General features: G+C 49.4%; 1 protein-coding gene and 1 long non-coding RNA gene across 15 annotated transcripts in view; one reads left to right on the top strand and one right to left on the bottom strand.

Moving 5' to 3' along the window:
- Positions 1-27,431, bottom strand: part of LOC123746870 (adenosylhomocysteinase-like 1) — a 306,477-nt gene that overhangs the window by 83,680 nt on the left and 195,366 nt on the right. The window contains exon 1 of one of the 12 annotated variants that reach the window (XM_069319584.1): positions 20,670-20,740. The exons of the other annotated variants lie outside the window; for them this stretch is intronic. The gene's annotated coding sequence lies outside the window, so the exon portion shown is untranslated. Of the gene's footprint in view, positions 1-20,669; positions 20,741-27,431 lie in introns of those variants that run through there. 12 annotated transcript variants of the gene reach the window in all.
- The window catches only part of LOC138359858 (uncharacterized), a 118,204-nt gene continuing 111,662 nt past the window's right edge, over positions 20,890-27,431 (top strand). Inside the window, exons 1-2 of one of the 3 annotated variants that reach the window (XR_011226088.1) lie at positions 20,890-20,922; positions 25,926-26,156. This is a non-coding gene — a long non-coding RNA (uncharacterized lncRNA). Of the gene's footprint in view, positions 21,032-24,660; positions 26,157-27,431 lie in introns of those variants that run through there. The other 2 variants (XR_011226087.1, XR_011226086.1) reach the window with 2 other exon arrangements.

Raw genomic sequence — 27,431 nt, forward strand, 5'->3', positions numbered from 1 at the left:
CCCAATAGGCTCAGGAATCTGTACACCTGTTGATTGACGGTTGAGAGGCGGGACCAAAGAGCCAGAGCTCAACCCCCGCAAACACAACTAGGTGAGAACTAGGTGAGTACACAAGTCCAGGTCCACACAAGTCTTCTCTGTCCACCTAGGAAATTACAAGCCTGCCTTGTGCTCTTTCATCTAAGTGCCTACCAGAACACACACACACACGTGCTCCGGGTAACACATCAAATAACTCTCACCACAACATTTCTCACTACCGTGAAAGTCAAAATATTGACCATAACTACTGTCAATTATTTTTATTATTATTATTGATAACTATTTTATACTTGTTCTGGTTATTTGAATATTAATAGTTTAATTTCTCATTCCCATTACAATGAGAGAGAGAGAGAGAGAGAGAGAGAGAGAGAGAGAGAGAGAGAGAGAGAGAGAGAGATATTCTCAGACATCCAGCCACTGCAACAGTCTGAGATATAATCTTTAAACTTACACCTTTCCCACAATCTCCCCATTCTAATCCCCTTCCCCCCCCCCCTTTGTCCTAGTTCTAATCTCTTTTTTTTCTCCTTTATCTCCATTAGTATACCGGGTTTCGTATCTAATCTACGTCACTTATCTCACAATGCATTTTTCCTGTCTTAGCGTGTCAATCTTCCCGTCCCTTCACCTAGGCACGGGGAGATTGACTAGGCACGCTTCTCCACCTTTCATTGTTTCCACCCTTTTCTGACGCCTCATCCCAGGGTCATTCTTTCTCACAAAGCATGTAACGGTGTCCTTCTTCCTCTCTTCCTGGCCTGATTTGCGTGCACGCATTCACTCACTCACTCATTTTCTAACTCAGTCTCTCATTCACTCTCACTCTGTCTCCCGTAACTTCCGAATATTATTCCTCTGTCCACGGTTCATTCCGTCTCCCGTCACCCTGCCTGTCTCCTTCCCCCCCCACACACCCTGCTCCTGTGAGCTTGGTCGCACACGCAGGAAAAACTGGTGTTATGACCTAATTTATTGTCTACCTCCAGAGTTCCCATCTCCGACTGTCTGCTTCCACACCCCCCCCCGTACACTTACCCCAGACACCCCCCCCCGTACACTTACCCCAGACACCCCCCCCCGTACACTTACCCCAGACACCCCCCCCGTACACTTACCCCAGACACCCCCCCCGTACACTTACCCCAGACACCCCCCCCGTACACTTACCCCAGACACCCCCCCCCCGTACACTTACCCCAGACACCCCCCCCCACACACACACACTTCTCCACACTCATACCTTCCCCAGACACACACACACCCTACATTCACCCTTACACACACACCCCTTACACACACACCCCTTACACACACAAGTTTTTCAAGAAACAAGTAGTTTCAAAGCGTTATATGACAAAGAGTGCTGGGAAGACGGGATACCACGAGCGTAGCTCTCATCCTGTAACTACACTTAGGTAATTACACCCCACAGATAAACACCCCCCTATACACCACCCCCAGACACCCCCCTCCAAGACATACACCCCCAAGACACCCCCCTTACTCTCACAACCCCTTTCTCATATCTATAAACTCTCCCGTCAATCTAAGTATTATAATTATGTTGCCGACTATAACCCCCTCCCTACCCCTACCCCCCCAATCCACTCCTCCATTTATACAATCTTGGCAGCTTCCCTTTACAGTCCCTTCCCCTCCTCCTCCCCCTCCCTTTCCCCCTCTCCCCCGGTACCCTCCCTTCCTCCCCTCCTTGCAGTCTTCGACAATCGCAGTCTACTCGCAATCTCCCCCCCCCCCCCACTTTCCTTGTCTCTCGTTCCGTTCGTCTTCCCGTCATTATCATTAACCGGTTCTTTCGTCTCTTTTGTATTCCTCACGGCCACCCCCACCCCCCCTCTGAGGAAATACCTACCCCCTAGGAGAGGGCGGGAAGGAGGGGTCGCCTCGAGGTAATTACACTGTGCTACACGTGTGTCTGGAGATGCCTCTTTGAGGAGTGGTCTTAAGACGTTCAGGCTCCTGCATCATGCACGGCAGGTTGGGTACGCCAGGTTGGGCACGCCAGGCTGGGCACGGCAGGCTGGGCACGCCAGGCTGGGTACGCCAGGCTGGGCACGGCAGGCTGGGCACGCCAGGTTGGGCACGGCAGGCTGGGCACGCCAGGCTGGGCACGCCAGGCTGGGCACGGCAGGCTGGGCACGCCAGGCTGGGTACGCCAGGCTGGGCACGCCAGGCTGGGCACGCCAGGCCGTACATGGAGCGACAGAAGGTATACTACCTAGCCCGGCCCTTCACTGATCACCAATGCTCGCGCGCACGCGTGCGAGCGCTACAACCTGTTCTGAATAGTTTATCCAATATTGACATATATAGTCTTAATGGCTTGGCGCTTTCCCCCCTGTCAATTCCCTTCCACTACACTTCCCCTAAGGCCAAAAACTGACGTACTAACACATGAAAGCGGCTCGCGAAATTGACGTGTCCCCCGTTTTCTATGTAGGTCCTCGGGGTCAGTTTAAGTCCGTGCAATATAGTACACCCATTTAGAGACGTTCGGAACGCTCGGGAGGACGCAGGTGGGTACACAGGTGTGAGAGACACCATCACAACACTACAACCACCTACAACGACCACCTAACAACCGGACGACCCACCACCACCACCACCTGCTCCATCACTTATTCCTAGAGCTTCCATAACGGCCACACTGTGTGCCAAATTACCTTGTTCGTGTCCGCGACTCGCCCTCGTCCCCACCAGGGCAAGGCAAGGGCAGGAGTGTAGGGCAAGGCAAGGGCAGGAGTGTAGGGCAAGAGTAAATGGAGGCTGAGCTAAGAAAAATTCGGCGAGCAAGAGCGGAACGAGAGGGGAAAGGGAGGTTAGGGTAGTAAGAATCGAATGAGTGAGAGAGAGAGAGAGAGAGAGAGAGAGAGAGAGAGAGAGAGAGAGAGAGAGAGAGAGAGAGAGAGAGAGAGAGAGAGAGAGAGAGAGAGAGAGAGAGAGAGCAAGACACGTGGGCGCTAGAGAGATTGCAGTAAGAGGAGAGATAAGAGGAGAGGAATTAAAAGCCGAGCAGATACCAGCGAGGAAGACCACAACTAGGGAAGGGAGAGAGGGAGAGAGACAGAGAGAGTGATAAAGGAGTCGAGGGGAATGGTGGTAAACTAGTGAGGCAGGAGAGAAGGAATGGGGGAGTAGGACAGAGGACGAGAGATGTTAGAAACGCGGATAAAACAGGAGAGGAATTAAGGAAGAGGGAGGAAAATTTACAAATAGCGGGAGAAAAGGTGGAGGATAGGAATGAGTAAAGAAGGGACAGACGAGTAAGGAAGAATGACGGGCCCAGGAAGCCAGGCCCAGGAAGCCATGCCCAGGAAGCCAAGCCCAGGAAGCCATGCCCAGGAAGCCATGCCCAGGAAGCCAGGCCCAGGAAGCCATGCCCAGGGAAGCCATGCCCAGGAAGCCAGGCTCAGGAAGCCATGCCCAGGGAAGCCAGGCCCAGGAAGCCATGCCCAGGGAAGCCATGCCCAGGAAGCCAGGCTCAGGAAGCCATGCCCAGGGAAGCCAGGCCCAGGAAGCCATGCCCAGGGAAGCCATGCCCAGGGAAGCCATGCCCAGGGAAGCCATGCCCAGGAAAGCCATGCCCAGGGAAGCCATGCCCAGGAAGCCATGCCCAGGAAAGCCAGGCTCAGGGAAGCCATGCCCAGGGAAGCCATGCCCAGGAAGCCAGGCTCAGGGAAGCCATGCCCAGGAAGCCATGCCCAGGAAAGCCATGCCCAGGGAAGCCAGGCCCAAGAAGCCATGCCCAGGAAAGCCATGCCCAGGGAAGCCATGCCCAGGGAAGCCATGCCCAGGGAAGCCATGCCCAGGAAAGCCAGGCTCAGGGAAGCCATGTCCAGGGAAGCCATGCCCAGGGAAGCCATGCCCAGGGAAGCCATGCCCAGGAAGCCATGCCCAGGAAGCCAAGCTCCCCACACTCACCTATAGTCACTCAACCCCTTTCTAATTTCCCATAATTAAGATATCAAATGAAATATGTCCAAGACCTCGTATAGGGTGTTGACCCTTGTGTAATATTCTGGAGGATAACGGCCCCCCAAACTGTACTACCAGCCCAACCTGAATGGTCTAAGACAGGTCTGAGATAGCCAGGTTATGTTTACGCGTCTTGGGGAAAAAAACGGAGCCTTTTCTTAGCTTTTAGACATACACTGTTTGTTTTCAGTAGTATGAAGTGTTTGTAATAGTTTCTGGCATCAATATTGGTATGGTGCGTGTGTGTGTGTTAGGTGTGTGAGTGGCGGGTGTGTGAGTGCCGGGTGTGTGAGTGGCGGGTGTGTGAGTGGCGGGTGTGTGAGTGGCGGGTGTGTGAGTGCCGGGTGTGAGTGCCGGGTGTGTGAGTGGCGGGTGTGTGAGTGCCGGGTGTGTGAGTGGCGGGGGTGTGAGTGCCGGGTGTGTGAGTGCCGGGTGTGTGAGTGGCGGGTGTGTGAGTGGCGGGTGTGTGAGTGCCGGGTGTGTGAGTGGCGGGTGTGTGAGTGGCGGGGGTGTGAGTGCCGGGTGTGTGAGTAGCGGGGGTGTGAGTGCCGGGTGTGTGAGTGCCGGGTGTGTGAGTGCCGGGTGTGTGAGTGCCGGGTGTGTGAGTGCCGGGTGTGTGAGTGCCGGGTGTGTGAGTGCCGGGTGTGTGAGTGGCGGGTGTGTGAGTGCCGGGTGTGTGAGTGCCGGGTGTGTGAGTGCCGGGTGTGTGAGTGCCGGGTGTGTGAGTGCCGGGTGTGTGAGTGCCGGGTGTGTGAGTGCCGGGTGTGTGAGTGCCGGGTGTGTGAGTGCCGGGTGTGTGAGTGGCGGGTGTGTGAGTGGCGGGGGTGTGAGTGCCGGGGGTGTGAGTGCCGGGTGTGTGAGTGGCGGGGGTGTGAGTGCCGGGTGTGTGAGTGCCGGGTGTGTGAGTGGCGGGGGTGTATGAGTGACGGGGGTGTGAGTGCCGGGTGTGTGAGTGGCGGGGGTGTGAGTGCCGGGTGTGTGAGTGCCGGGTGTGTGAGTGGCGGGGGTGTATGAGTGACGGGGGTGTGAGTGCCGGGTGTGTGAGTGCCGGGTGTGTGAGTGCCGGGTGTGTGAGTGCCGGGTGTGTGAGTGGCGGGGGTGTATGAGTGACGGGGGTGTGAGTGACGGGGGTGTGAGTGCCGGGTGTGTGAGTGGCGGGTGTGTGAGTGCCGGGTGTGTGAGTGCCAGGTGTGGCTGCCACACTGACACTCAAGGGTCGTTACGGCCGCGTAGTTCACCCAAACGAGTCAATCTTGTCAATTGACGAACTTAAAACTACGTTTACTGACGCTAAAAATATATCTAGGTCACCTTGCCTACTTAAGCTGTAAATAGTAGACGCCATCACAAGTTTGTTTACAAACACCTCTCTTTTACCCTCTCCCTGTAACTCCCCCCCCCCCTCTGTACCCCTCCTCTGTATCCACCCCCCCTGTACCCTCCCCCAGCACCTTAAATATCCAATGAACTAAAGTAGAATGTGTGTGTGTGAGGTCCTCGGGGGTGTCGTGCGCATGCGCGGATTTCACTTTTAAACATTACGAACAATGCAAGACACAGGAAGTAATGTCCCAAGAGCACCAGGCATGAAGGTCACTACTGCCCCAACACTATCTATCTCACCAGGTCAACAAGAACAGTGCGATAGACAGGGACGCGACTAACCCAACCAGCTCCTTCCGTATCTTGGTGGTGCTATCATCCTCCCCCCCCCCCGGGCCCTTGTGAGGTTCAGGAGTGGGACTTGAGAGGCAGCAGTTACCCTCATCAAGAAGTAGGGTGAGTGACATGAGTGTGAGTGACACGAGTGTGAGTGTGAGTGTGTATAAGCTGTGTGTGTTCATTTTCACTACTCCGCTCCTCACACCACCAAGCACAACTCACACAGGTACTAACACAAACGTGCCCCAAAACACGGTACACACCTTTCTAATGGTGTAACCCGCTTCATCCAGGCTAGACCGCCAGGCGTTGGTTCGCCAGGCACCAGCACGCCACCCTCGCTGTTTCCTCATTCTATCGGGCCACTTACGTCTCCTATTCCACCTTCCTCCTTCTCTCTTTAACCTATATTTATTAACATTTTACCTCTCCCCTTCCCCTAGCCTTTGTATAAGCCTACCCTGTCCTTCCTTTACCTAGCCTACCCTTTTCTCACTCGCAATCTAGCGTAATTTTCCCTTAACCCTATTCGCCCCCTATTCATCGCATACTACAACCCTTTCTCTCCCAGTTCCAATATGTACCTTCCCGCTACTCCTCCTGCGAAGCAGCCTAACAATATGAACTCATCGTCAAGCAATTCAACTCTCACTGAAAGGTAAGTTGACACAACTTACACCCCGGAACTCAAGTGATTCCCCAAGATGCAACACCAGGGGTCCCCAAGATACAACACCAGGGGTCCCCAAGATGCAGCACCAGGGTCCCCAAGATACAACACCAGAGGTCCCCTAGATACAACACCAGGGGTCCCCAAGATGCAGCACCAGGGGTCCCCAAGATACAACACCAGGGGTCCCCAAGATACAACACCAGAGGTCCCCTAGATACAACACCAGGGGTCCCCAAGATACAACACCAGGGGTCCCCAAGATACAACACCAGGGGTCCCCAAGATACAACACCAGAGGTCCCCAAGATACAACACCAGAGGTCCCCAAGATACAACACCAGGGGTCCCCAAGATGCAGCACCAGAGGTCCCCAAGATACAACACCAGAGGTCCCCTAGATACAACACCAGGGGTCCCCAAGATACAACACCAGGGGTCCCCAAGATGCAGCACCAGAGGTCCCCAAGATACAACACCAGAGGTCCCCTAGATACAACACCAGAGGTCCCCAAGATACAACACCAGGGGTCCCCAAGATACAACACCAGGGGTCCCCAAGATACAACACCAGGGGTCCCCAAGATACAACACCAGGGGTCCCCAAGATGCAGCACCAGGGGTCCCCAAGATACAACACCAGGGGTCCCCAAGATACAACACCAGGGGTCCCCAAGATACAACACCAGGGGTCCCCAAGATACAACACCAGGGGTCCCCAAGATGCAGCACCAGGGTCCCCAAGATACAACACCAGGGGTCCCCAAGATACAACACCAGGGGTCCCCAAGATACAACACCAGGGGTCCCCAAGATACAACACCAGGGGTCCCCAAGATACAATACCAGGGGTCCCCAAGATACAACACCAGGGGTCCCCAAGATACAACACCAGGGTCCCCAAGATGCAGCACCAGGGTCCCCAAGATGCAGCACCAGGGTCCCCAAGATGCAGCACCAGGGTCCCCAAGATACAACACCAGAGGTCCCCAAGATACAACACCAGAGGTCCCCAAGATGCAGCACCAGGGTCCCCAAGATACAACACCAGAGGTCCCCAAGATACAACACCAGAGGTCCCCAAGATGCAACACCAGGGGTCCCCAAGATGCAACACCAGGGGTCCCCAAGATACAACACCAGGGGTCCCCAAGATGCAACACCAGAGGTCCCCAAGATGCAACACCAGGGGTCCCCAAGATACAACACCAGGGGTCCCCAAGATACAACACCAGAGGTCCCCAAGATACAACACCAGAGGTCCCCAAGATACAACACCAGAGGTCCCCAAGATGCAGCACCAGAGGTCCCCAAGATGCAACACCAGAGGTCCCCAAGATACAACACCAGAGGTCCCCAAGATGCAGCACCAGAGGTCCCCAAGATGCAACACCAGAGGTCCCCAAGATACAACACCACAGGTCCCCAAGATGCAGCACCAGAGGTCCCCAAGATGCAACACCACAGGTCACCAAGATGCAACAAACACCACCCAGACACTGTATGCCATTTAACCCTCCAAATTCCTGCAATATGGACCCCCCTGCAATACAGATACGCCTCATTCAACCATCAGTTCCAGCACCGTACCCCCATGCATATACTACAGGTGGGGCTGGCACCAGGATTTAAACTGCACTGAGCCAGTTTCACTGACGCAACTGGGCGTCTACACACACACACACCTCCAAGTGGACCCTTCAACATTGACAAACAATACTGGAGAGATGCCAAGAGTTGCATCCCGTTTTCATTCAGACTATTTTTTTACCCCAATTACCTCAGTGACCTTTCAGAAATAAGACAAGGTCACGCAAGGCAGCGCAGTATGCCAGCCCTTATGCCTGCTTCATTACTCAAGTCGTACCTGCAAAGGAAATGCTTCATTTCTGAGTAGTGGTACATATATAGATTTATATATTATTTCCTTGACGTCGTAAGCAAGTCACTGGGGTCGTAAGGACTGATTCATCATATGAATCAGTCTTACAATTACGACTGCTCCACAGGAATGATCAAACCAGAGGCAACAGAGCTCTGAGGTCAAACAGGACCACATGGGCTATTTTTAGAGGATGAAACACTTAACACTAGAGCAAGAGATCTGACTTTGTTTCGCATCTTGAACTTATTTTAACATTGATTTTTTCCCGTACTGAAGAAGCAGGCAATGTCTGCTCCTTACACATAGAGCCAAGCAACTGTCTGCCCCTCACAGGTAGAAGCAAGCAGCTGTCTGTCCCTCACAGGTAAACCCAAACAACTGTCTGTCCCTCACAGGTAAACCCAAGCAACTGTCTGTCCCTCACAGGTAAACCCAAACAACTGTCTGTCCCTCACAGGTAAACCCAAGCAACTGTCTGCCCCCTCACAGGTAGAAGAAAGCAACTGTCTGTCCCTCACAGGTAGAAGAAAGCAACTGTCTGTCCCTCACAGGTAAACCCAAGCAACTGTCTGCCCCTCACAGGTAGAAGAAAGCAACTGTCTGCCCCTCACAGGTAGAAGAAAGCAACTGTCTGCCCCTCACAGGTAGAAGAAAGCAACTGTCTGCCCCTCACAGGTAGAAGAAAGCAACTGTCTGTCCCTCACAGGTAAACCCAAGCAACTATCTGCCCCTCACAGGTAGAAGAAAGCAACTGTCTGCCCCTCACAGGTAAACCCAAGCAACTGTCTGCCCCTCACAGGTAGAAGAAAGCAACTGTCTGCCCCTCACAGGTAGAAGAAAGCAACTGTCTGCCCCTCACAGGTAAACCCAAGCAACTGTCTGCCCCTCACAGGTAGAAGAAAGCAACTGTCTGCCCCTCACAGGTAGAAGAAAGCAACTGTCTGCCCCCTCACAATAACACCATCAAGAGTGACCCCAACTAACCTGACCTACAGCAATGACCTCAGATGACCATCCCGGGTCACCTGGCGTAATTAAGACCATAGGTACCCAATACCAGAAAAAATTGTGAACTATTTACTGACATATTTACTACAGAATGTTCGTCAGGTTAGGCAATGGCAGTGTGTCAAGTCCTTATGGGAACACCTGTAGCGGACTAATTATACCACCCCTGCACACCTGGGCTAAATTGCTGTATCCACACACCTGTACATGGTTTATTGCCTCCCTGGTCTATGCTACCAGACTGAGCACCTCACGATTGAGCTCCTCCAGACTGAGCACCTGACGATTGAGCACTTCCGAGTTATATGATTATGCACTACTGGTTAGAATACTACAGCACCGCTCCTGTGCCAGGTAAGTAAGTCCACTACGGGCTCACCATAGCCCGTGCTACTTGGAACTTGTTCCGAGTAGCTGAATCTATAACAACAACATAGAATACTAATAATGGCTTCAGATGATGATTGAGGATAAAAGAAAATGGAGAGTCACAGGCGAAATAAAAGCTTTGGAAATGTGGAATACAGAGCCACTTTTGACAGCAGGTGTGCTGACCGCCTGGCTGACACGGTCATGCTGCAGTCAGACAACGGGAGAGAAGGGGGGGGGGGGGACAACGGGAGGGGGGAAGGAGTGCCAACACCAGCTACACCCATGTCTGGTACTCCTTAACTAGACCATTCAAGACACGACAGTACTGTACGAGCCGATGGGATGGGAGCCGGTCGGCCAAGCGGACAGCACGCTGGACTTGTGATCCAGTGGTCCTGGGTTCGATCCCAGGCGCCGGCGAGAAACAATGGGCAGAGTTTCTTTCACCCTATGCCCCTGTTACCTAGCAGTAAAATAGGTACCTGGGTGTTAGTCAGCTGTCACGGGCTGCTTCCTGGGGGTGGAGGCCTGGTCGAGGACCGGGCCGCGGGGACACTTAAAAAAAAAAAGCCGTGAAATCATCTCAAGATAACCTCAAGATAACCGCGAGCTTCTCCCTACAAGAAGTGGTGGTGGCGAACAGAGACATTAGGCGAGTGGAATCATGCCTATTCGTTTCTGCCCTCTCCAGGGGAATCGAACGCGGGTCCCTCGATTGTGGTGGTCCACACGAGGTCAAATGGTCCACACACAGTTCCAGTAAAGACCAAAGGCTAAACATGACCAATCTTTCGTTTAAGGAAAGCCCTTAAGGGCAAAAACTGAGAGAAATTGGCTGTTGACAAGAGAGTGCCACATGGCACTCGTCAAAGCTACCGGCACCAGCCAGGGTGCCACAACTGTGTTACCTTAAGCTGCACCTCAACACATCATCATCATTATCATCACGCTTGGTGTCATTTGCTTGTCTTGGCTAATGAGTCGCTCGCTGGGTACATGGCACTCTAATTAATGGTCTTAATTACCAATTCACCTACAGTTCGTCTCCCATTATCTTTATCTCCTCCTACTCCTCCCCCTTCGTTATCAACGTCCACTATCACCCTTCAACTCTTCACCACGTCTATCCCTCTGGTGCTCATCACTGCCTTTCAACTATCTACTATCAATTAGTTGCCTTACATTATAATGATTCAACCACACAACACAAGGAAACGATAACGTGTCGGTCTGTCCTGAACCATCATCACGCCGTATATGGTTATCATTACCTCTTCGTTATCAATCTCGCTATCTACCTCCCTCAAGTCTCTGTGTCAAACGCAACAAGCCGCCAACACAAACAGCTCACAGAAACATCACTTCAAGTGCCTTTGCCAGCATGATTCTAATTGACTCATTTGCAACAGTACAATTTTTAACTGCCGTTATCTTGAGGTTATCTTGAGATGATTTCGGGTCTTTTTAGTGTCCCCGCGGCCCGGTCCTCGACCAGGCCTCCACCCCCAGGAAGCAGCCCGTGACAGCTGACTAACACCCAGGTATCTATTTTACTGCTAGGTAACAGGGGCATAGGGTGAAAGAAACTCTGCCCATTGTTTCTCACCGGCGCCTGGGATCGAACCCAGGACCACAGGATCACAAGTCCAGCGTGCTGTCCGCTCGGCCGACCGGCTCGCTGTGACCACGTCACTGCCTCAGACACAGTAATTAACCTCTAATTGTCCAACACAACAGATTGTGTTGTGTCGAATCACTCTGCTGAATCACTTTGACCGAATGTCTTCGGTCAGAGTTGTTTACGAGTTACATGTCTATAGACGTTACCAAATCCTGCACCTTCTTGAGGTTATCTTGAGATGATTTCGGGGCTATAGTGTCCCCGCGGCCCGGTCTTCGACCAGGCCTCCACCCCCAGGAAGCAGCCCGTGACAGCTGACTAACACCCAGGTACCTATTTTACTGCTAGGTAACAGGGGCATAGGGTGAAAGAAACTCTGCCCACCTTGCAACAACGTGCAACAACAACAACAACATGACTGTGACGTTGCACAATAAACTAACGTTCATGGAATGACTAGTCACTACAGGGGGCTCTGTAGTTCAGTTGTCTACGTCTTCGCCTCACAATCCATGGACCCGCGTTCGATTCCCCAGGAGAGGGCAGAAATGAATAGGTATGCTTCCACTCACCTAATGCCTCTGTTCACCAACCAGTAAATAGGTACGGTTGTGTAACAACCGCTGTGGGTTGCGCGCCCTGAGGGGGGGAGGGGGTCAGTAGGTGGCTGCCAGTACCGGCTTTATGTATACCTCATGTATACATGAGGTATACCTCATGTATAATCTCATATCCCGTTGAAGAGCAGAGTGTGAACGGGTTCACCGAGACTGTTCAACAGGTTCACCGAGACTGTTCAACAGGTTCACCGAGACTGTTCAACAGGTTCACCGAGACTGTTCAACAGGTTCACCGAGACTGTTCAACAGGTTCACCGAGACTGTTCAACAGGTTCACCGAGACTGTTCAACAGGTTCACCGAGACTGTTCAACAGGTTCACCGAGACTGTTCAACAGGTTCACCGAGACTGTTCAACACACTCCCACTACACACAAGAGGCGTAACCAACCGGTCTCTCACGGTGTTCAAAAATTGAACTTGATAACCCTCTCCCAATACATCAGACTGCGAGCAGAGGCGTCAAACAGCCTGCTTGACCAACCCACCAACCACGAGAGGGGTGGTAGACAGAGACGGTGCCAAGGGAACATTGATCCCAGACCCGACACAAGGTAGACGCAAGGTAGAAAGGTATTTATTGAATAGAATGGCACCACACTCAATGGCACCTAAGCTTGGAAAGGCAAAAAAAATACACCAGAATCAGCTAAACATTCTTTAGCTAGAACGTCAATATTAGAACCAGTTGCAAGCTCTCTCATACCCCCCCCCCCCTTCTTGAGGTTATCTTGAGATGATTTCGGGGCTTTAGTGTCCCCGCGGCCCGGTCTTCGACCAGGCCTCCACCCCCAGGAAGCAGCCCGTGACAGGTGACTAACACCCAGGTACCTATTTTACTGCTAGGTAACAGGAGCATAAGGTGAAAGAAACTCTGCCCAATGTTTCTCGCCGGCGCCTGGGATCGAACCCAGGACCACAGGATCACAAGTCCAGCGTGCTGTCCGCTCGGCCGACCGGCTCCCAGCACCTGACAATCCTTAAGTCCCAACAACTCTCTAACGTAAGATTTAAAGCATTGACAAATGCTAACCTTCTTGTTTGAGAAGCTGTTCACTTGAGACAGTTAAGCAAGTCCCAGCTGTGTCTGGGTACAAGTGACAGGATGAACAACCCAGCGGGTTTTCTTCCTATTGGGGAGTGTTGTACATGCATACTGTACACTACGGCTACAAGACCACTCTCCTTACCAGCCTGGCAAATATATATACCCGTTAACGGGGTCACATAATTAACCACATTAAAATCGTGAACGGCTAATTAATTCTACACACAAAATAATGACATCCTGAGTAACCGGTGTCTTGCATGGATTGCAAGCAACGAGGTCAACTAGCCCATCTATCCACACTACCACTCGGAACGAGGTCAACTAGCCCCACCTAACCACACTACCACTCGGAACGAGGTCAACTAGCCCCACCTAACCACACTACCACTCATTGTCAGAGTGGTTGACAAATGGAATGCATTAGGAAGCAATGTGGTGGAGGCTGACTCCATACACAGTTTCAAGTGTAGATATGATAGAGCCCAATAGGCTCAGGAACCTGTACACCTGTTGATTGACGGTTGAGAGGCGGGACCAAAGAGCCAGAGCTCAACCCCCGCAAGCACAACTAGGTGAGTACTCAGAAAGAGGTCAACTAGCCCCACCTAACCACACTACCACTCGGAACGAGGTCAACTAACCTCACGTAACCACACTACCACCCATAACAGGTTAGTGTGTCGAAGGACAGCCGGTAGCCACAAGCCTGCACCCATCTACGTAATCAAATCTAAAAAACCGGTTCAACTTAGTCAGATATATTTAGCAGGTATCCGAGCGAGAGAGCCACAGTTAACTTGTACATGGTCAAATTGCGCAGTTACACAAGTGTTCAGTCCACTAGTGGTTCAGGTATGTGGTAGTGTCCTTGGTTCTCATTAATGTTACCCCCATTCCTCTCTCACAGTCCTCTCCAATTAACATTTACTGTAATACAAACTGCGCACATATGTATATGCGTGCGCACACACACACACACACACACACACACACACACACACACACACACACACACACACACACACACACACACACACACACACAGTACCCCATAAAAGGTTGATGCATAAGCTGGAGAAACAGGCAGGAGTAACTGGTTGGGCGCTCCAGTGGATAAGGGAGTACCTAAACAATAGGAAGCAGAGAGTTATAGTGAGGGGTGAGACCTCAGAATGGCGTGAAGTCACCAGTGGAGTCTCACAGGGCTCTGTACTTGGACCTATCCTGTTTCTGATATACGTAAATGATCTCCCAGAGGGTATAGACTCATTCCTCTCAATGTTTGATGACGACGCCAAAATTATGAGAAGGATTAAGACAGAGGAGGACAGCTTGAGGCTTCAAGAAGACCTGGACAAGCTGCAGGAATGGTCGAACAAATGGCTGTAAGAGTTTAACCCAAGCAAATGTAATGTAATGAAGATAGGGGTAGGACGCAGGAGACCAGATACAAGGTATCACTTGGGAGATGAAATACTTCAAGAGTCAGAGAGAGAGAAAGACCTGGGGGTTGATATCATGCCAGACCTGTCCCCTGAAGCTCATATCAAGAGGATAACACCAGCGGCATATGCCAGGTTGGCTAACATAAGAACGGCCTTTAGAAACTTGTGTAAGGAATCTTTCAGAACATTATATACCACATATGTCAGACCAATCCTGGAGTATGCGGCTCCAGCATGGAGTCCATATCTAGTCAAGCATAAGACTAAACTGGAAAAGGTTCAAAGGTTTGCCACCAGACTAGTACCCGAGCTGAGGGGTATGAGCTACGAGGAGAGACTACGGGAATTAAACCTCACGTCACTGGGAGACAGAAGAGTTAGAGGGGACATGATCACCACATACAAGATTCTAAGAGGAATTGATAGGGTAGATAAAGACTGACAATTTACCACAAGGGGCACACGCACTAGGGGACACAGGTGGAAACTGAGTGCCCAAATGAGCCATAGAGACGTTAGAAAGAAATTTTTTCAGTGTCAGAGTAGTAGACAAATAGAATGCATTAGGAAGTGTTGTGGTGGAGGCTGACTCCATACACAACCATGAGGACGCAATGTGTGTAAGAAAAGATTGAGGTTATACAATGGGATCGAACCCGCGGCCTCAATGTTGCCTCGCAATGGAGTTTTACCAATGTTACGGTTTTATCGTTATTAGTATTATGAGTTTAGTGGGGAGCTTGGGGCGAGGGCGGGCCAGTGGGGCTCAGTGTATCACAGTGAGCTCACATTGAGCTCAAGCTCAGTGTGTGCTCAGTGTAATTAATCTCTTGTCATCACCCTGGAGGTAACGGAGAGAGATTACCCACCACACGAATTATTGCCCCCTACTACACCTCTGTTTACCTCCCCATACATCACTCACTCACTCACTCACTCACTCACTCACTCACTCACTCACTCACTCACTCACTCACTCTCTCTCTCTCTCTCTCTCTCTCTCTCTCTCTCTCTCTCTCTCTCTCTCTCTCTCTCTCTCTCACTTCATTTTCTTCTTTCTCAAACTCCAATTTGTCTCACTATTTTCTGTCACTCTTCAATTGTCTTTATCCCATTCCCTTATTTATCATCCCTTTGCCCCTTGTTTCCCTTAGTGTTATTTTTCTCTCTTAACTAGATCCATGTCACCTCCCATTAGGAAGGGGGGACCACTACCACCTCCTCCTCCAGGTAGAGGGGGGACCTTCCCCTCCAAGAGGGGAAGACAGGTATCCTCCTGCATTCGTAATGTTATTGTTCAAGTTGTGAACCTGACCTTTCAGTATCTTTCATGTCGTACACCAGTCTCGCCTCCGCTCCTGAAACACAGTTTGAGTGCTCCGAATCATTCACACAAATGGGGGTGGAGTGGGACCAAAGAGCCAAAGCTCAACCTCCTGCAAGCACAACTAGGTGAGTACAAATTTTTCAACCCCCTGCAAGCACAACTAGGTGAGTACAAATGTAAGTATTGAAATGACACCATGTAGGCAGGACATGATCCCTGTATACAAGATTTTACCCACAATAGCGTGTTTAACATTTCATTCACTTACGGACATTCGAACACGGGAGGGTAGCAAAATACGAAACTGTTGTGTTATGCACGAGGTTATGGATCCTCTCGTTCGAAGATATATGGGTATATCTCAGGAAAGAAGAGACCGGGCCGTGGGGATACTGATCCTCGGAACACCCCCCCACAAGTCAAGTTTACCACCAGAGGTGAATAGAGAACGTCCCATCAAGGGGACGGAGCCGCTCCATCTCCCGTGGAACCCGAGTTTATCCCCCCCCCCCTCCTTCCCTTCAACCCCAGCTTTAGCTTTAACCCTCAGCTTTAAGCTACCGTGCTCTGACCCGCCCCAAACCCCCCCCTCTTCCCCCCTATCCAGCTGACAACCCTCGACACCCCCACCCCCAAACCCTTTGTCAAGCTGACAGCTTGACAAAGGATAAATTCTGATCACACGCAAAATATATATATATATATATCTACATATAACATGTAACACTAACGTGAACGCATTCACACGAATACATATTAATTTCGAGGGTAAATTACCCCAGGTGTTGGTTTAAGGGGGGGGGGGGTCAGACAGGTGTGTGACACACGACACAGGTGTCAAGGCCACACGAACCTAATCAATCGCCCACGTGTGTGGAGTTGGAGATCAGCTGCCCAGGTGTGCAATGAGCTCTCTCAACCCAGCCTGCTTCATCTCAACACCTGTAGAGATGAGCAATGTATACCTGTCTCATCTCAACACCTGTAGAGATGAGCAATGTATACCTGTCTCATCTCAACACCTGTAGAGATGAGCAATGTATACCTGTCTCATCCCAACACCTGTAGAGATGAGCAATGTATACCTGTCTCATCCCAACACCTGTAGAGATGAGCAATGTATACCTGTCTCATCCCAACACCTGTAGAGATGAGCAATGTATACCTGTCTCATCCCAACACCTGTAGAGATGAGCAATGTATACCTGCCTCATCCCAACACCTGTAGAGATGAGCAATGTATACCTGTCTCATCTCAACACCTGTAGAGATGAGCAATGTATACCTGTCTCATCCCAACACCTGTAGAGATGAGCAATGTATACCTGTCTCATCCCAACACCTGTAGAGATGAGCAATGTATACCTGTCTCATCCCAACACCTGTAGAGATGAGCAATGTATACCTGTCTCATCTCAACACCTGTAGAGATGAGCAATGTATACCTGTCTCATCCCAACACCTGTAGAGATGAGCAATGTATACCTGTCTCATCTCAACACCTGTAGAGATGAGCAATGTATACCTACCTCATCTCAACACCTGTAGAGATGAGCAATGTATACCTACCTCATCCCAACACCTGTAGAGATGAGCAATGTATACCTGTCTCATCTCAACACCTGTAGAGATGAGCAATGTATTTCTGCCTCATCCAACACCTGCCCAAACCTCGGATAAAGTAACAAGACGAAAAAGCCTGATAATAGAGCAGAATAATAGAGCCGGATGAATGATTAGGATGAAAGAGCCGGATGAAAAAGCCGGATGAAAGAGCCGGATGATTGAGCCGGATGAACGATGTAGACGATACCTTATATTCTACACCCCCACAATGTAGGGACTTATATTTGTTCCACCCTTCTCCACCCTGGGTTGTTCCTGGTCCACTTTGGACCCCCCCTGGTCCACCTTGGCCCCCCCCCCCCTGGTCCACCTTGGTCCCCCTGGTCCACCATCTTCCTCACTGGTTCACTCTGGGATTCTCTGGTACACTCTGGTCTCTGTTGTGTATGGGGGAATCATTTTACATTCTTCATTGGACGGTAGAGCGACGGTCTCGCTTTTTGCAGGTCGGGGTTCAATCCCCGACCGTCCCAGGTGGTTTGGGCACCCTTCGTCCCATCCCAAATCTCTCGTCTCTCTCTTACAAGTACTGTAGTCATAAGGATTTTTTCTACATAATTACTTTACTTACTATTCATCTATTCGTTTAATCAAGAACTCTGGCAGGTGTACAAGGTATTTAGTGTGTGTGTGTGTGTGTGTGTGTGTGTGTGTGTGTGTGTGTGTGTGTGTGTGTGTGTGTGTGTGTGTGTGTGTGTGTGTATGTGTGTGTAATTACCTAAGTGTAGTTACAGTTACAGTGTAATTACTACGTGTAGTGTGTACTCAGCAATTTGTACCCATCTATTTGTGCCTGCAGGATCGAGCTTGAGCTCTTGGACCCCGCTTTTCTAGCCGAGTTGGTTACCTAATGCAATGACCCCTGACCTACTCCCCTATCACACCTGCTTTTAAATTTATGAATGGAGTTTGCCTGGTACACTACATTCCTACACTACTACACTACACTACACTACATGCATACACTACTACACTACACTACACTACATTCCTACACTACTACACTACACTACACTACACTACATGCATACACTACTACACTACATGCCTCTACAACTTGCTCCTTTACATCATTCCATCTACTCACTACACTTACGCTAAAGGAAAACTGTCTTGAGGTTATCTTGAGATGATTTCGGGGCTTAGTGTCCCCGCGGCCCGGTCCTCGACCAGGCCTCCACCCCCCAGGAAGCAGTCCGTGACAGCTGACTAACTCCCTGGTATTTATTTACTGCTAGGTAACAGGAGCATCTGGGTGAAAGAAACTCTGCCCATTGTTTCTCGCCGGCGCCAGGGATCGAACCCGGGACCACAGGATCACGCGTCCAGTGTTCTGTCCGCTCAGCCACCGGCTGTCTACCATCTCTATGACACGTCTGAGTCTCACGCTTCCATTCGTGTCCCTTTGTTCTGTTGATATTCATTGTAAGCAATTCCTCTTTTTCCACCTTGTGGATACCCTAAATTGTATTGTGATTATTTCATACCCCTCTAAGTATTTTATACGTCTGTATCATGTCCCCTCACCCTCTCCCTCCTTACTAACGTCGCTAGGTTTAGTTCCTTCTGTCTGTCTTCGTGCCTCATCCCTCGCAGCTCTGGGATGAGTCTTGTTGCAAACTTCTGCACTTTTTTGAGCTTCCGTATGCATTTTTGTTTTTTAGATGGGGCTCCACGATGGGTCGGCATACTCTAAGATTAGCCTCACATAGGCGGTATATAGTGACCTAAATGCCTCCTTATTCAATCGACTTGAGAATGGACCAGGACGGACCGAAACGTCGTCGTCCCTTCACCTTCTAGTGTGTGTGGTCTGGTCAACTCCTTATTCAAGTTTCTGAAGGATGGTCTAACTTTTGCCACAGTAGAGGCTGATGTTATTCAAATTATTATAAGCCTCTTGAGTTAGGTTTAGTGTTATGTCTACTCCCAGGTCTTCTTCTCTAGGCGGTATAGGGAGGCAGTTTCCCTTCATCGTGTATTGGCCTTTCGGTCTTCTGGTTCCCGATCCCATTACCATCACGTTACATTTGCTGGTGTTGAACTCTAGCAGCCATTTCTCGGACCATTCTCATTAGTTTTGCGTCATCGCAAACATTGACAATGACAAACACACATTGTGTGTATGTGTGTGTGTGTGTGTATTCACCTATTTGTGCTTGTGGGGGTTGAGCTCTGGCTCTTTGGTCCCGCCTCTCAACTGTCAATCAACTGGTGTACAGATTCCCGAGTCTACTGGGCTCTGTGAGTGTGTGTGTGTGTGTGTGTGTGTGTGTGTGTGTGTGTGTGTGTGTGTGTGTGTATTCTCGTGTTCTTGCGTTGCGTCTTAATATACGTAGATAGGCCAAGGTCAGGAAGCCGAACGTCTCCAACACGCAAGCAACCTCCCTCCCCTCCTCCCCCCCATCCCCTCCACGTCCCCCCCCCTCCCCCTCTCTCATCAGCCGTTCCCTCCCTCCCCCCTTCCCTCACCCCCTTCCTCACACCACCAACCTCATCCTGCTGTCGCTGCTTAGTCTTCGTCCTCTCTTCTTCCCCTTCCATATTCTGGCGGTCTACCCTCCTATCCTCCCTCACACTGTCCTCCCATCAACGCCGTCCCTACACTGTAGGGGGTACATAGCCTCCCCTATCCCGCCTTGCAGACTTCCGACACGCACGCACACGCACGCAATCTGCACCAGGCGGGACACGCACACACAACCAGGGGGGAATGCTTAGACATACACTAGGATGGTACGTCACATCCAGTGGTTGTCTTAGCCACAGTTTAATACGACAACCCGCGTCACTGTTGGTCACAGCTACGCAGGTGAAACGCCTCGCTCTTCCAAGACGTACTACACACCGCAAAACGTCCGTACAGTGACGTACACGTCGCAAAACGTCCGTACAGTGACGTACACGTCGCAAAACCGGCGTATAGTACACACACCACCCCACAGGTGTTATATATATATATATATATATATATATATATATATATATATATATATATATATATATATATATATATTGGTGGAGCATCAAATTTATATTTAACACGGCAATTGGTCAGCACGGCGAGGACTACTGATGATAGCGTGGTGGAGAATGGTTGAGTGTTCCGCACGCGCGTGTGGAAGAGGGGAGTGAGGTGGTGTGAGGGTGTTGGTATGCGTGTGAAGCTGTAATTATGAGGGCAACAGACGTGTGAAGTTATGAGGTGGTGGGGGGAAGAGACCTTCATATGAGAGTCGTTATGAGGATGTAGCCACGAGAGTGAGTAGTTCTGAAGGTGGAGGTATGAGTCAAGTTATGAGGGTATATGGGTGAGGGAGTGAGGACACGGAGACGGCAAACCGTGGCTGGAGGAGGACACGTCTCCACAGCAGCGGACACAGGAGGCACTGCTGGCGTGTCAGGCGTTCCCAGCGGGGCCCCCCACCCGCGCACCCCCAGAGAGAGGGGGGCGGCTCACCCCCCTGGTAGGGGGGCGTGGCCTGCTCTCCTGGCCAATGAGAGGCAAGGGGGCGTGGCGCTCTCAACCACGGCCTACACCGCCCCCCTCCTAGTACTCTGCCGTCAGTGTGCTAGTGCGGATGGCCATTCAATAGTGCCGTGTTCCAAACGATCTTACACTCTTAAAACACTCAAAATCGTACACTTAAACACCTTAAACCGCGTCTGAATCCCCTTGCATCGACTTCCATATCGTTCTATAAGTAGGACACTGAGTGACATGAAGAAAGCAGTACATTTGGACAGGTTCGACCCCCACCGAGTACTGACCGACACGGTTTTACCTCCCAATCACAAGCCACATAACGTACCCAAACCTGGGCACATTACTCCCGTGTTGAAATATCAATAGAGATCGCGAGCGAATACGCAAGTAGTGACGGCAAGTCGTGGGGGAATAGTAACCATTGAGCGCACTTGGAGCACTCAACTCCTCGCGCTCACATCAAACTTGCTAGCCCCAAAACAAACAAAAAAAACTCACAAAAAAATGGACTTTTGAAAACTTTCAGGCAAGACTGCAAAAAATAAAACCCAATGAACATATATATGAAGCATTAAACCTCATAAGATAATAAACTCGCGTTAAAACACTTAAAAGCCCGAATCTAAACGCAATTCAAACACCTGTGTAAGGGTAAATAAAACTAAACACGTGCTAGTCGTTCGAGTTTTAAATCAAACACTTGATAAACATCGAACTCTAAACACAGACATAAATACAGAGGAACTATCACCTCTCTAATCACTCCCAATCATCTCCATATCCAACCTTTGCTTTGATTGTCCCCAATCAGTTGTAATCCACAATTTAGTGGGTAACTTGTTCCACAGATCGACAAATCTATTTCCAAATCAGTGTCGATTTTATTTTCTTTACCAACTATAAACTTCTCCTATTTACACCCATTATTTTGTCCACTGCTTGATACCCGCTTGATGGGGTTCTGGGAGTTCTTCTACTCCCCAAGCCAGGCTCGACGGCCCGAGGCCAGGCTCGACGGCCCGAGGCCAGGCTCGACGGCCCGAGGCCAGGCTCGACGGCCCGAGGCCAGGCTCGACGGCCCGAGGCCACCTCTAACTTCAGGTGATATTTTGAGAGGCCTGTACATGTATTCCCCGGCTTGTAAAATCATTCATCGATGAATACACTCGAATTGAATATGCATCAATGAGTACACGGGCTGAATATTCATGCACGAAAACACTCGAGTTGAATGCCCTTCTTACTCAACTTATATCTAATAGTGTCAATTCTATTTTTTGTAGTTTCTCTTCCGAAGAGAGCCTCCTAATACCTGGGATTAATTTAGTCAACCACTTTTTTTCGACTTTATAAAGAAACTGTATCTCCATTATACAGTTCTGTGTTCAAAACTGTACTCTATAACCGAGTCTCGCAAGCTAAAGATTTAAAGAATTTCTATACTAAGACCTACGTTAAAAGCGCTTCTAGTAATTTACTGACCCCCAATACAAGCATCTATACATCGTCTTCTTGCTACTAGATCCCTACTAATCACGAATCAATGATTATTTTTACAATTTGATTTCTAAATTTTAATATTTATCCCTAAATCATTTATATATACGAAAACAATAAAGGCCCCAGAACAGAGCCCTGAGGGACTCCACTTGTGAAAGTCTCCACATTGAGTTGATTATATTTAGGCTGGTTCTCTCTTGTGGTATAGCCTCTTGTGGTATAGCCTCTTGTGGTATAGCCTCTTGTGGTATAGCCTCTTGTGGTATAACCAGGACATTGAACCAGTATAGTATATATTCTGTACTATATATACTGTAGTGGTTCATCTCCCTCCTGGTTGATGGGGTTCTGGGAGTTCTTCTACTCCCCAAGCCCGGCCCGAGGCCAGGCTTGACTTGTGAGAGTTTGGTCCACCAGGCTGTTGCTTGGAGCGGCCCGCAGGGCCACATATACCTCTGTCATAGTTATCACCATCATCTACCAACTAGATTAAACGTCTTACTCAAGACTAGGTATAAAACAATCTTTATCGTTATCTACTCATTCAATTACGTTAAGAATATTGTCTCAAACATAAAGGTCCCTTCGTTAATCTATGTTATAAAACATTTATTAATCGGTGCTTTAAAAAATGAGCACAAATGGTACTTACACATGTAGCTTCGTGTAATTTCACCAGACCACACACTAGAAGGTGAAGGGACGACGACGTTTCGGTCCGTCCTGGACCGTTCTCAAGTCGATTGAGAATGATTCGAATCGACTTGAGAATGGTCCAGGACGGACCGAAACGTCGTCGTCCCTTCACCTTCTAGTGTGTGGTCTGGTCAACTTACTTCAGCCGCGTTATTGTGACTCATCGCCTTCATGTAATTTCCCGACGATTGACAAAGTAATTGAATGCAACCCGTTCTCGCAAATTTAATAAGTCAATATTGACTTATTAAATATGTGCATAGGTGACATACTTAACATAATAGTTTCCCTTGAAAAGCTTCATATAAAACACCGACCTTACCTAACCTACTTAGTATGTTAAGATAAGCATCTTATTGCTTCGTAATTACAATTATTACCTAACCTATACCTATAATAGGTTAAGTAACAATTGTAATTACGAAGCTATAAGATGCTTTTTTAACATACTAAGTAGGTTAGGTAAGGTCGGTGTTTTCTATGAAGCTTTTCAAGGGAAACTATTATGTTAAGTATGTCACCTATGCACGCAACTAATAAGTCAATATTGACGTATTAAATTTGCGAGAACGGGTTGTTGGATGACAGAGGTCAGTGATGCAAACGCAATCGTCCTCAGGTGTGGACTATGATGACAGAGGCCAGTGATGCAAACGCAATCGTCCTCAGGTGTGGACTATGATGACAGAGGCCAGTGATGCAAACGCAATCGTCCTCAGGTGTGGACTATGATGACAGAGGCCAGTGATGCAAACGCAATCGTCCTCAGGTGTGGACTATGATGACAGAGGCCAGTGATGCAAACGCAATCGTCCTCAGGTGTGGACTATGATGACAGAGGCCAGTGATGCAAACGCAATCGTCCTCAGGTGTGGACTATGATGACAGAGGCCAGTGATGCAAACGCAATCGTCCTCAGGTGTGGACTATGATGACAGAGGCCAGTGATGCAAACGCAATCGTCCTCAGGTGTGGACTATGATGACAGAGGCCAGTGATGCAAACGCAATCGTCCTCAGGTGTGGACTATGATGACAGAGGCCAGTGATGCAAACGCAATCGTCCTCAGGTGTGGACTATGATGACAGAGGCCAGTGATGCAAACGCAATCGTCCTCAGGTGTGGACTATGATGACAGAGGTCAGTGATGCAAACGCAATCGTCCTCAGGTGTGGACTATGATGACAGAGGTCAGTGATGCAAACGCAATCGTCCTCAGGTGTGGACTATGATGACAGAGGCCAGTGATGCAAACGCAATCGTCCTCAGGTGTGGACTATGATGACAGAGGCCAGTGATGCAAACGCAATCGTCCTCAGGTGTGGACTATGATGACAGAGGCCAGTGATGCAAACGCAATCGTCCTCAGGTGTGGACTATGATGACAGAGGCCAGTGATGCAAACGCAATCGTCCTCAGGTGTGGACTATGATGACAGAGGCCAGTGATGCAAACGCAATCGTCCTCAGGTGTGGACTATGATGACAGAGGCCAGTGATGCAAACGCAATCGTCCTCAGGTGTGGACTATGATGACAGAGGCCAGTGATGCAAACGCAATCGTCCTCAGGTGTGGACTATGATGACAGAGGCCAGTGATGCAAACGCAATCGTCCTCAGGTGTGGACTATGATGACAGAGGCCAGTGATGCAAACGCAATCGTCCTCAGGTGTGGACTATGATGACAGAGGCCAGTGATGCAAACGCAATCGTCCTCAGGTGTGGACTATGATGACAGAGGCCAGTGATGCAAACGCAATCGTCCTCAGGTGTGGACTATGATGACAGAGGCCAGTGATGCAAACGCAATCGTCCTCAGGTGTGGACTATTGTGCAACTCGAGTCATTTACTCAATATGCTCAACAAGGACTGAGCTTATCCTCACTATGTTGGAGGTCTGGGGTAATGGTTTAGTTTGAACATTTAAGTCCTCATAATGAGTTGTTTAAGTAGTCTTCACTCCCTGTTTAAATCTGTGCAATTTTGAGCAAATTGCAGATAAGTCACATTAACCTTTCTGAGATGGATGCAAGTAACTTTATGCACAAAATGGTTCGCCAACATGAATCAAAATCTAACTATACCTCAAACTCAGCCTCGCACTAACCTAACCTTACACTGACCTAACTTTGCCCTAACCTAACCTAACCTTAATTTACCCTAACCCAACTCAACCAAACCGAGTCTAACACAGCCTAACCTCAGTTAATACACTCTAACCCAACGTCTGGTTCAACCAGTGTTGCACCTGGTGTGTGTGTGTATTAATTATACCGGTATACAGAGGTTTGTCATGTATGGAGGTGGCTTCCACCACTTCTTGCCCTGTACTTCACTTGCTGACCACCCAAACAGGGTGAGACTATTTCCTTTGGCTTCTTCAGCTCATTTACTTTCCAATTCCATTTACGTAAATCTTCCAATGTTTTACCATTATAAAGAAAAGCTGTTCTCGACCAAATTACACATTCCTTTCAGTATCTTGCATGTTGTAATCATGTCCTCTCTCTTCCTTCTCTCCTCTAAGGTTGAGCTATATCTGCTGATTTAAATGCTACTGGTATCTCACCTGTATCCAGGCTCTTGACTCATATTAAACTGAACGCTCGCGCTACTGGTACTTTACATTTCCTCATGGATATTGAGGTCCAGGAGACAGGACCAGGAGCTGAGTGCTTGGGCATGCTGTCAATTTCTCTCTCAAAAGTCTTCCGAGTTGGTGTTAATATCCTCTAAGGTTCCGAGGATAACCTGTCGTCGTAACTTAGTTCTGTCAATTCTCTTAAGGTCCTTGATACATTACCACTTATACACACGTATACCAACCTAGCCAAATCAGCTAACCTACAAGTATACAGCGGTTCATTAAATTATTTGTGTTTTGAGAAATACTGTCTTCAATTACACGGTTCAGGAGAGAAGATCCGGGTGTTGGTATGCGCTCCGTGTAGCCGTGGAGGACGTGTTGAGTCCAAGACTGAGCACACTCACAGGTCGTAATGGCAGACACCAGTGTGTGTGTGTGTGAGCATGGGAGGAGGAGAAGGGAGCAGGAGGAGACGCTCCTAACAAGGACTCTAGTGGCATCATCACCTGTCAAGTCACCTGTCAAGTCACTTGTCAACTCACACCATCATCCACACAGGTATGATATTTGCTTTTTTTATTAACATGCAAGCCTCGGTTGTTGAAACCGGATCAGACTGGATCCTCGTGCTTCTCTCTCTCTCTCTCTCTCTCTCTCTGTATCCATCTGTCTGTCCCTCGACACGACCAATAACTTGCGAGCCATAGCTAATGTTGCTTCCCCCCCCCCATCTTCCAACCCCCCCCCTCTCCCCCTACAAAGAACGTCGTGTTTCGCTCGTATGCGTTACCTACGGCCAAAATATGTCGTACTAGACCATGGAAGCGGCTGGCGAAAGTGACGTCCTGTCCCGTTTTCTGTTTTGGGTCCTCTGGGAGGTTCGTAGAGACTACTTTAAATTGACCTTTTTCTTGACGTTGTGAAACCTTAGGAGGACGGGCTGATCCCCCCCCCCTCAACCCCCTCTCCCCACACCAACCCTACCACAACCCATCACAATTCACCACCGTCATTATTACCACAACCACCACAATACCACCCTCACCAACCTCATCTACCACAACTACCACCACCACCATCCTCTCACACCACTGAGGTGACAGACAAGTCAGGTGTGTAAACAGAGCCGGTACCTCCCCCCACCCCACCCCCATCACCCAGTGAGAGAGTGACAGATATGTGCAACAGGTGTTGACAGCTGGAAGTCAAGAGTGCTGACGGCAGGTTAATTTAGAACCCGCAAATAACAATTACACCTAATGACGCCCAGGTGAGATTTGTTCACTTGCAAGAACAAATACAAGTTCAAGTATATTGATTGAGATAAGAAAGAAATACATCTCAAAGGAATAGAGTAGCTTAGGCTATATTTACCCCCCCCCCCTTTGTGGGGTAGATACTAGATAGAACCTTGGATAGATACTAGGTAGATAGAACAAACACAGCCAATAATGGTACTTACAAGAACTGATGTAGGCGAGATTATATGCAAGAACTAGTGCGTGTAATTGCGTATAATTACAAGAACAGGTGTTTGTAATAATCTTACAATAAATAGGGCAGGTGTTTGCAATGATAAGACATGATCTTGACATATACAGGGCAGGTGTTGGCAATGATGAGACATGATCTTGACATAAACAGGGCAGGTGTTTGTAATGATGAGACATGATCTTGACATAAACAGGGCAGGTGTTTGTAATGATAAGACATGATCTTGACATAAACAGGGCAGGTGTTGGCAATGATGAGACATGATCTTGACATAAACAGGGAAGGTGTTTGTAATGATGAGACATGATCTTGACATAAACAGGGCAGGTGTTTGCAATG

The sequence above is a fragment of the Procambarus clarkii genome, chromosome 93 (genome assembly GCF_040958095.1).
Source record: "Procambarus clarkii isolate CNS0578487 chromosome 93, FALCON_Pclarkii_2.0, whole genome shotgun sequence".
NCBI classification, from domain to species: Eukaryota; Metazoa; Arthropoda; class Malacostraca; order Decapoda; family Cambaridae; genus Procambarus; species Procambarus clarkii.